This window comes from Hemicordylus capensis, chromosome 3 (assembly GCF_027244095.1).
Source record: "Hemicordylus capensis ecotype Gifberg chromosome 3, rHemCap1.1.pri, whole genome shotgun sequence".
Classification (NCBI taxonomy): Eukaryota; Metazoa; Chordata; class Lepidosauria; order Squamata; family Cordylidae; genus Hemicordylus; species Hemicordylus capensis.
In genome coordinates, this window is record NC_069659.1 from 341,873,924 (window position 1) to 341,885,405 (window position 11,482).

Below are 11,482 nucleotides of genomic sequence, written 5' to 3' on the forward strand. Positions count from 1 at the left end.
TGTGTCCTTGCACGTTCCAATGGCACAGGCAAAAGATATTTATTCCTGAATACCTAAGTTACTAAGTTCCACAGTAACTTAGCATTTTTGTAGCACATTAATGGGAGTGCTCAAAGCACTCTCAGTAATCCCTGTGTGGGGGAAGCAGGGGTGTAGAAAGACATTTTTCATTTGGGGGGGGGGGTCAGTGTCCCTCTAATTTTTATAATCCGTGAGCAGAGAGAGTTTTGCTCTGGGCGGTAGTATCAAGGCAGTGTGCGCACATAACTCTCTCTCACACAAACACACAGATTTAATAATTATTACCTTATTAAATTAAGGTAGGGTTTTTTTTTAACCTTCCCTCCGCCCTCCAGGCCCCCAGCTCCAGTCTCTCTGGGCTGCCAGGAGGAGCCACCAGGGGGAGCCACTGCCGCCTCCCGCCCTCCTCTGGTTCCGTCTGCCAGAAGTATTGCAAGATCTGCAGCCAGAACTAGAGGAGGAGGTGGCCGAGGAGCGAGGGAGCAGGAGGACGCGGCAGTGCAGCGGCAACCCGGCTGGGGAAAGGGGGCAACGGGGCAATACTTCCTGGCCGGGGAGATGGGGAAACGGGGTGCCAGGCAGTTGGGCAGCGGTGGTGGGTGCAGAGACTGCGTGCCCGCCAGAAACTGCTACGCATGAGCCTGTGGGTTGGTGCGCATGCGCACACACGCACGTTAGTGGGAACAGTGTTGGGGGTGCAGAGACAAACACTGGGAAGGCAAGAGAGTTGGAGGACAAGTCACCACAAAGGCAGTTTCTGGTCAAAACTTTTGCAATGATCCAAAAACCCCAATGTATGCATTGTGGTTAGGAACCATGGCTTACGAACTTTGAAAAACACATTTGTTTTGCGCTTGCAACGTGAAAAGTGTTCTGCATCTCCTCCACATTGGTGACATGAACTTATTTATTTATTTATTTTTTATTTGACATATTTGTATGCCGCCCAAAACGCAAGTCTCTAGGCGGTTTACAAAAAACCCCACAAACAACAAATAGAAAGGTTAAGACATTACAATAATTTAAAACCATGTTAACACTATTAACAACCAACTATTAAAACTTGAGCTGCAACACACACACTCTGATAAGAAGAGAGATCCACATACTGAGCAACCACATATTATACACCAGAACCAATATGTGGCTTATATCGCATAAGCAGACATATTATTGTCACCATACTGCATCCAGAAAGAGGAGGAGAGTATCTCTCTCATGCAAGGCCACTGGCCTCCTAAACCCTGTTTAGTTAAAAGTAAACCCCACTGACGGCAACAGGATTTACTCTCAAGTAAGAACGCTTAGGCTTGCAGTCCTAGGGAGACTGGTGGAGGCGAAAAATAAACCCACAAGTATTACGTGCAGGAGGGTTTCCTTGCAAGCGCTGGGGTAGTGTTGAGGCTCAGTGTTAAGTGGCAGAGTCCCCGGTATAAACTTTATATCAGCCATGAGCTCATCAGGAGAGCCAGCATCTCTCATTCCACCACCATCCAGGAGAAGATGATAATAATACTGACCTGGCATTTCTATTGTAAATATTAGCTATGAAAGGTATTGGACCTTCAGTGCTACATTTATATAGCACAGGCCTTAACTCGTTTTCGTTGGACTTAGGAGTCAAGCCCAAAATTTAAGAGTCAGACAAGTATATCTCTGAATATCCTAGTCTAAGCGCTATGGCTCTCTGGCACCTAGAATTTATCATGCCCTGAATAGCACTTTCCCCTCACATTCAGATCTTGGCCATGAACCATGCTGGAGTGAAGTTTCATAATCAGTTTCATAATCAGCCAAAGTAATTCAGCATATATATTTTCACTACTTAAACAGCACATACACAAATGCACATCCTACTGAACTTTTGCCCAGCTCTCTTTACCCCACTTTCTCCGCATTTGCCATTACACTATAAAGACAAGAACAAAGCTTTACACCTTAGAACTTCAAAGCCACTACACAAGCATTCATCACCATCATCATAGACAGGAATCTATCCATTTTAAAGTTCTTCAAAAAGTACCTCTGCATCACTAAAAAAGGATCCACTTGAAGAGCAAATACTGTACATCCAGTTCCAACCTTCCAGCTATCATCTTCCATGCAACTTAAAGCACTCACCTTAAATTTTTTCTGTTAGGTCTGAAGACACCTCTCTGAGCCAAAAGTCATCCAAGGCCAAAGTAAGTCTCATCCATACTTCCTGCACTTCCTTAGATCAGGAATGCTAAATACATGCCAGGTGTTCTCAATAATAGTTTGGGAGGCCTGCCATGGGGTTCTAATACATGTTATTAGAAAAGGGGAAGAACACACAAATCTCAGGGTATTGTGAGAACATTGCAAAATTGGACTGTCATGAAACCGAATGTAACTGAAAAGCAGGGGAATAATTAAATAGAGGAAAAACCCTAGAAGGCCCAAGTTACAACAGTGATTCCAGCAGTATTCCAAATGTGTTTTAGGGAATGCTTTTGTTTTTATTATGTTTACAATGTGATTATGTTTACGAGAGACGCACGTTTTGGTCAGTACAGAAATATTTTAAATAAATTAAATAAATAAATTTGTCCTCCCACCTTTACACCTCCTAAATGGCAGCTTACAGTGTTTAAAAACACACACCTTAAATTGAGTAAACAAACAATACGGAGTAAATAAACAACAAATAGCAACAAAAAAGCAGCAATATTGTTATTAGTTACATTTCAATCCTGCCACTCCTCCAAGGAGCTCAAGGTAGCATACAAGGTTATTTCCACTCTTCTTTGGTCCTCACAACAATCCTGAGAGGTAGGTTAGACTGAAAGATTGTGACGGCTGCTGAGGCTCACCCAGCGAGCTTCATGGCCAAGTGGGGATTTGAACCCGGGCCTCCGAGATCCTAACTTAGTGCTTAACCACAGCACCATACTGACTGCAGTTCAACTGGTCTGGTTTAGAAACCATATTTTCCCCCTGTGATGCCAATTCCATGCACTGCAACCCACTATGGGCTTTGCCAGCTCATACCTCACAAGGTACCATCTGAAGGTGGAGAGTGAGATGACGCTTTTTAAAATAAGAGCAGCCACAATCTTCCCTCCTATGAAAGGTCATCGCCACAATTAGGGCTGCTACTTGTTCCCTCTCCCTCTGCGACCTCCCTCCTTCTCTCTCCCTTTTACCATCTCTGACTCTTCTTTCTCTCAACATGGTGGTAAAAAATAATTATCGGTGTGCCGCACAATGCTTGGCACTTTATATTTCCCAGCAATAATTTGGTGTGCTGTGCTTTGCTGGGCCCTCTTAGCTTCAGTCAACCTTGCTTCAAGCCCAAGTACATCTCTGAGTTGTGCCCTTTGGCCAACTCACTACTAAAATGGACATCTGTCATATCACAGACCTATATATGCAGGCCTTCTTCCAATGTATGGCACATGTTACTGTAAATATAACAATCTGCTGGAAAATTGAGGTGGTATTTAAATTTTTCAGAAGTTTGGGGGCAGTTGCTGAAAATGTTGAGAAACACCGCTTTGAGACACTTGGTTCTAAGCCATTTCGGGCTTTAATGCTGGTAACTAGGACATCAAATTGCACAGCTAACATGACGAGGGTGTCAGGATGCCGCCTTACCTGATTGCCTGCTTGGCCCTGTGGAGTCCAGCAGAAAGTGCAGCTGCAGCACCCCTCCTCTGGGGCTTCTATCTTCCCCCAAAGGGAACGGGGGTGAAATGGTTCCAGGCCAGTCGGGTCCCAACAGGATTGAGCAGGTGAGGCAGGAAAAGCTGCAAGGAATGGCTCCATTGGGGCAGCCATGTTGGGCATTATTTATTTATTTATTTACTTATTTAATTTTTTTACTTTTATATCCTGCTCTTACTCAGAGGAGCTCAGAGTACATGCTTATTTTTATCCTTGCAACAACCCTGTGAGATGGGTCAGGCTGAGAGATGCATGACTGGCCCAGAGTCACCCAGTGAGTTTTCATGGTTGAATGGGGATTCGAACTCAGGACTTCCCAGTCCTAGTCCAACACTCTAACCACTATGCTATGCTGGCTCTCACGGAGAGCTGGGCATGGCAGGAAGCAGGACCAGGAAGGAGGTGGGCCTTGGAGTAGGCTTTAAAAACCCTGCCAGCACTATACTGGGGCATTTAAAGCCAAGGCAGCCGATGATGAGGGTTGCCCTTTAGCATGGGAGATGGAACTTCCCCTGGAGAAGGAACTGGCTGGATGCCGCAAGCTTTTTTAAAAGAGGGCTGAGGTGATGAAGTAAACTCCTCCCAGGGCCTACTCTGAGGCTGACCTGGTCTGTTCCCATCCTGTAATTCTGGGTTCAAGAAAGGCCAGGAACACACCTCCACACCACCCCCTTGGAGCCTTACAGAGGGAATAAATGTCACTTGCATGGACTGCGTGTATGTGTGTGTGTGTTTTAACTGTTGTAAATGCCCTTTTAACAGTTGAAAGGGAGTCTATCAGTATGATAAGTCAAGAAAGAATTGTCTTGCTGGATCAGACCAAAGTCCATCTTGCCCAACAACCTGTTTTCAACATCAATCAACTACACATCACCTGGTGCTCATGAAAATAAAAGTCCCCCCCAGTTGTCTTCAGCATCTCATGTGGCAGGATATGCTGCCACTGCACATGGAATTCTATTTGGATAGGATGGCTAATCGCCATTATGACGAACTGTGGTGTTTTTTTTCATGCATTTGTCTATTTATTTTTTTAAAAAAGCATTACCCAAGGTCCCTGACACTACATACTCAGTGGCACAAGAACCACTTCCTTACAGTGCTATCCCCATGTTGCTTGAGTATGTATGTGTGGATATCACAACCACATAAAGGTGTGCGCAGGAGTGTGGATATCACAACCACATAAAGGAGTGAGAGAGACCCATACAAACAGCCCTGCCCATACATCATGAGATCACACCCCAGGAAAACAACTCCTACACCATACGGCAGGGGTTCTCAAGCTGGAGTCCCCAAATATTCTTGGACTACAACATCCATCATCGCCAGACACTGTGAGGGATCACCCCCAGCCATGTTCATCATCCCCCAGGGCTTTGGAATATGCTCCCCGCTGAGCATCTCCTTCTCTGTTTGTTCACAGGAAGAACCTCAAGACTCTCCTGTTTTTGCAGGCTTTTAATTAGAATTTTAATAATTTTAACAACTTGTTTTGATAACTATTTTATTCTTTTTTTTTACTGTGTCATGTATTTTAATCTGTGGCTTTTAAATATTTTAAAATGTGTACACCGCATAGAAATGTACATATCAGGCAGTAGATAGATAGATAGATAGATAGATAGATAGATAGATAGATAGATAGATAGATCCCATTCAGTCATCATGGCTGAGGATGTGATGGGAGTTGTAATCAACAACATCACCCCTGCCATACAGTATGTGTGAGAAGTGGCTCTAAACCAGTAACTGCTCCCCACATATTGTAATAATGACTTGCATATGCCCATTATGAGTTGTATGAACAAGTGCGTCCTTTGGACAGTCAGTTCAGGACTGCTAATTAACTTCACAGGGTGACACAGTTCTCCTACACAGAGGGCTGGCTCAAATAATACAGCTTGGCAGCACACATCCACAGGAGGGGGTCACACCAAGAGCACGCCTGTTGGGAAGTCCTCTACAGACATCACAATTCCCTCCGGGCACGTCACTTGATCACATGTGGGACTATTCATCCAAATGGCCCTTAAACAGGTGCTCCAAATACTTATTTAAACAAGTACTGAGTGGCGTGTGCTACTCAAGATGAGCAGCTCTCACACATAATCAAGGGATACACCAGGAGGGCACTGGGATGTCCCCATAAGGCATGCTCTCAGCGCACAAACATCTTCATGTGTGCTACCAGCCATATCATTTGAACCAGCCCTGAGAGCCAAAGGAAAAAAACGCATCCCTGGTCCTAGACATACAAAGCCTCAGTTTTCATAGAAGGAAGTGGTCAAGGGTAAGCAGTCTCCATGCAGGACCAAACTCCAGTTACCCCTAGTAACTGAGCAAAGAGAAACCTTTTCAAGTGGTGATTCTCTTATATTTAACACGGAGAGAGCAACTGGCCCTATCCAATCCCAGCATAGCATCGCTCCAGTGGCTGTTGCTGGTATCTGCCTTATGTTTCTTTTTAGATTGTGAGCCCTTTGGGGACAGGGGACCATCTTATTGATGTCTTGTTTATTTTTCTATCCTTATCCTGAAGGGGCTCTTTCATCCCTCACAACCCCTCTCTTTGCAGTCCACTTTCCTTTTATTATTCCTCTCCTCTACAATCAAGAACATCTTCCAACCAGTAACAATTGCATTCCAACTGACCTTAACCATCACAGACTCCTCCTCCTTATCTGCATATGGAATCCCCACTGCCTAATCACCATGGTGCCACAGGCTCCTCCCTATCTGCATATGGAATCCCCACTCCCCAATCACCATGGTGTTTCTGCTCTCACAGGCCCCTTCTCCCTATCTGCATATGGAATCCCCACTGCCCAATCAGGTGCTTCTGCTTGCGAACTCTCATGAAAGCTGCCACACGAGATTAGCCACGGGTATGCCTTAGAGAATTAAATATATAGAAGAAGATAGATAGAAGATAATAATTAAAATAAAATAATAATAACTCATTCACTGCACAACCTACCCCACCCCCACTTTGGTTTGTTTTTTGCTAGAATACTCAGGAGATCTGCCATGGTTGATTTTCCTTGAAAGAAGATGACTGCAAGAATTGAATTTATTCCCTGCACTTTTAAATTAAACTAATAGTACAGCCAAATTACAGAGAAAGTTAACAGCAACATTAATCTAGCCACCAACACATCCAGGTTAAGTCAAGTCTTACTACCGTTATTTAATAGTCATAGAGCACCAATAACGTGCTAGCACCTTTCTGAACACAGAAGTGGCACAGTCTCCACTTGCAACAACTCGTGGTACAACAAAAATCTCTAAGTGGCCAGCATGCCAAGTTGATAACGTGGCCAGAGGAGTGACAACCCACACAACACTTTCCCATGAGCTATTGTTTAAGAAACATTCAGCTAACCCACATTCCAAGTAAACCCACATTCCACCAGCATATACCAAACCAGACAGAAGTACTCGCAAGCATTTATAGTGATATCCTGCCTTTCTTCCATCTCAAGGCAGTGCACATGGGGTTCCCTACAGTCCCTCATCCAGTCACTGACCAGCAGTGTTCTCTCTATGGTGTGCACATATGCACACACTCATACGGTTTTTAGTGTCCGCTCGGTTAATTTTAGATCCCGCTCAAACTGAATCAGGAAGGCTCCACTCTGAATGCACATGCGCTCACCCTGCCTTGATACTGCTGCCCAGAACAAAATTCATTCCATGCACAGGTGAAAAACATTAGAGGGAACACTGCTGATCAGATCCAAATCCACTCAATTTCAACAAGTTGGTTGCACCTTACACCTTCAGACCATACCCTGGGCCCAAGTTTGCACATTTGCGGCATGAAAGCATTTTCTTATCTGCATTCTGGATGAAATTCATAATATGCCAACAAATTAACACCATGCAATGAGCCTTATATGGGTGAAACTTTAATTTGATGGAGAGTCAGTCAAAACCACCCACTATTCCTGTCCCTGTCTCTCCAGGGCCTGGTGCTGGCGTCTACCTTATGTTTCCTTTTAGACTGTAGGTCCTTTTGGGACAAGGAACCGCCTTATTTGTTATTTCTTTCTCTATGTAAACCTCTTTGAGAACTTTTGTTGAATAGCAGAATTTAAATATTCGCTGTAGTAGTAGTAGGCCCCAAATTGAGGCCTAGCTCAAAAGCGCATGTGCACACAAGCGCACACACACACACACGAAAATTTCTGAATGGAGCCTTTCTCTCAAGCAAAACTCTGAGCTGGAAACGTCATGTTCAGAGCCATCTGTACCGCGCACAACGCCAACAAAGCCCTTCCCCATCACTTGCCACGTACTTTGTGGTATTCTCATGTAGCTATAACACACTGGGATGGTAAGATATAAGGCAGCAGTTAGACTGCGCCTGAGATGACAAAAAATGAAATATTAAGATTAGCAGTCTTTCGTGTCACAAGCATATAAGCACAGCCCTGCTGGATCAGGCCCAAGGCCCATCTAGTCCAGCATCCTGTTTCACTCAGTGGCCCACCAGATGCTGCTGGGAAGCCCACAGGCAGGAGCTGAGGCCATGCCCTCTCTCCTGCTGTTGCTCCCCTGCAACTGGTGTTTAAAGGCATCTTGTCTCTGAGGCTGGAGGTGGCCTATAGCCCTCAGACTAGTAGCCACTGATAGACCGGTCCTCCATTAATTTGTCTTAGCCCCTTTTGAAGTGCCCCACACAGTTCCTGCTGCCCCGCATATTGACAGAAACTGATAACTGTCTGGTGCCTTATGTAAATCGGTTAGAACTTAGTTTACAAATGTGGACAAAAAAAGAGGAACTGGAGCACATGTTAAGAATCAGAAACTCCGCCAGGCAATTCAGGGTCACCATAAAAAGGGTATCTTCAACATCAACCTCCTGATCAAACTTGTGCATGTGTTTCAAAACTTTTATGCTGAAGAACATCCACAAGAGGGGTTGGATTTTTTTTATTTTTTTTTGCCCTATTTCACTTCAAAAGTCATTTGACAATCCACTTCATCTGAGCCATCTTTAATTTATACTTTCTCTCCACATCATGGAAGAATAATAAAATGCATATTTTATCATTGCTGTTGCAAGCTAACCACATCTTGCTCTGTATTGAAACTCTTGCCCGCAATGTGAAGTTTGCAGAGCAGCAAAATCGCCCCACACTCTGTTTACTCCACTTCCATTTTCTCTGACTATTTTACACGTGGAGAAACATCAGAGAGATTGGTAAAGAATCCTGATGGCCATGCCTAGGCCTTTCTTTTGCTGCTTAAAACAGATGCATTTTAAAGTGCCAAGATTCTCAGAACCTGTCCAGAAACTGCTGCACAACAACTTTTCCAACATATTCTTTTTTAAAGAGAACTCCCATCCCCCAGTTTCAAGGTGCTATGCTAAAAAGCCTTTAAAGCAGATGACAAAACAAACCACACGGTTTTTCAAAAACGTATCAAAAAGGGAAAACCAGGAGGAGGAGGAGAGTTTGGATTGTGTTGTTTTGGTTTTGGGTTGTGTGTGTGTCTTGCAAAAGGACACCAGAGGAAAGGGCAGCCACGGCTCACACTGCCCCATCCCCCCTCTCCAGCCTGAATTGAGACAGCACACTGCCTTCCTTCCCCCACCGTTCCTCGCAAACATACATTTAGACACAACCCCATCAACCAGCAAAAACTTCTCCCCTTCCCAAAGCGGAGAAACCCTACTGACCTAAAAATCACACTGCCGAGTGCTCTAGAATGTAATATAATATAATCTATATTTGCATTAAGAGATATATCAATGTGCTGTGTATATTTGTGTATGTGGTTTTTTTTTAAGCAGGAAAAATATGCATGGAGGAATATATATATATATATCCCCTCTTCTTTGCACAAATCGATCTAAAAATAGGCTACACACCAGCTTGCTTCGTAATGGCTGCTTAGTTGGATTTATTTGCGCAAATTCCTTTTTCTTTGCCTTCAATCAACACGGTGAATCAGCCCTTCCCCACCCCCACCCCACCCCCCAAAAGAGGCCAGAGGCTGGGGAGGAGATCAAAACACAACCACGCACCCCCAAAGCGACCCCCAGATAATTATAACAATTATTATTAAAGTTAAAAGACACTGACTTCCAGGGAGGGGGTGGGGAAAGAGTGCCAAGTTGAAAAATGCATGTTACACTCCCCATCCCCCACGCTCCCTCCTCCAACTCTCTGCAAGCAGCACAGGCGTCCTCCCCCACCTCTGATCTCTTTCCCCATCGCCTTCAAATCCCTCTCTGAGCCCCCCCACAACCCGCATCATCATCATCATCGTCGTCGTCGCCCCTTTAGTTCTCCTGCATGCAAGCCCAAAGGAGATTCTGCTTGCAAATATCTATATTTTAACGAGCGAGAGAGAGAGAGAGAGAGAACACGGAAAACACACTCTTACCTTGCAATTGATGATGGCTCAGTGTGTGTGTAGCTTGCTTTCACCTCCTCCTTTTGCAATGGAGGCAAGAGAATATAGAGAGGGAGATCTGTATTTATGGAAATACACCTTCCTCTTCGTTTATAGATTTCTATATCTCAAATAGAGCGGGTTGCAAAAAAAAAAAAAATTTAAGAGGGGGAAAAAAGCAAAACAAAACACCATAAATAGCCACCAAAGAATGCAATGTATTCAGTTATATCCCAAGCCTGGGTGAGGTGTGTGTGTGTGTGTGTTGGGGGGGTGGGGATTAGAAAAGGGGGTGGTGGAAAGGTTGTGGAGGGGGTGGGGGGGAGAGATTACAGATTAAGTCCCAAGGAAGGAGGAGGTAAAAAAAAAAAAAAAGTAATCTCTGTGTATATGTGAGTGTGTGTGTGATTTAGATTGAAGAGGAATTGAGGCAGAATGTTAAAGCTGTTACTAAGGGAAGGAGCCAAAACGGTTCAGAGCAGCCAACGGCTCTCAGACACTCAGCACTGAGCAGAGAAAGGTGGCCAGCCATACAGAAATGAGCAGGGAGAAAGAGAAGAGGCGCGCACACACACCCGCACACACACACACAGGCACAGACAAGGGAGGGAGGACGGAGGGAAGGAGAGGCAGAAGGCCTGCTTCGCTCGCTGCCTGCCTGCCAAAACAAACTGGCCTGCGCTGCATGCAACAGTGGAGGGGGGCAAAGGGCAGAAGGGAAGCGGTTTTGGGGGGCTCCTCCCGAAGGAGAGGGAGGGCGAGCAAAGGCGGCCGCGCACGCGGCTTGCAAAATGCACGAGCAGGAAGAGGGGGCAGGGGAGCGAAGCATTGCAAGAAGCATGCTGGGGGGCCCTGGGGAGCTACGCCTGCTGCTGGCCACGGCACACACACACACACACACACACACACACACCCAAGTGGGGAGCAGCAGAAAGAAGGGTGCATTGTTGGGGGTTTCCTAAACCTAGGCAAGGAAGGAGCAGAGGTGGGAGGGCAAGGCTCCCCACTGTGCCCTGCAAGGGGAACATTTCGATGTTTTTAATTGTTGCTGTTGGTCGTTGTGTTGTGTACACCGTCTAGAGTCCTGCGTTTCTGGTAGTTTATAAATGTGCAAAAACAAAAAACATTAAAAAGCCATTGGGAATTGTAGGGAAGAGGAAAGTCGGGGGGGGCGGAGGTGGCTCACCCAAACACCCTTCTTCCCGGTTGCAGTGCCAGAGAAGCCCTGCCAACTGATAGAGGCATGATGAGAGGTGAGCTGGAACTGCAGTTTGCAGACATGAGCATGAGAAAAGTGTGTGTGTGGGGGTGGGGTGTTTAGGTCTGGGGCAGGTGGAGTTATCAGAGTCTTCACCCACCCAGTCCT

At 45.3% G+C, this 11,482-nt stretch overlaps 1 protein-coding gene across 11 annotated transcripts in view; it reads right to left on the minus strand.

Moving 5' to 3' along the window:
• Positions 1-10,580, minus strand: part of TBL1XR1 (TBL1X/Y related 1) — a 269,891-nt gene extending 259,311 nt beyond the window's left edge. For 4 of the 11 annotated variants that reach the window (XM_053306085.1, XM_053306072.1, XM_053306079.1 and 1 more), the window contains exon 1: positions 10,108-10,579. The gene's annotated coding sequence lies outside the window, so the exon portion shown is untranslated. Of the gene's footprint in view, positions 1-2,142; positions 2,213-10,107 lie in introns of those variants that run through there. The other 7 variants (XM_053306092.1, XM_053306089.1, XM_053306090.1 and 4 more) reach the window with 4 other exon arrangements.
• Positions 10,581-11,482: the final 902 nt, after the last annotated feature.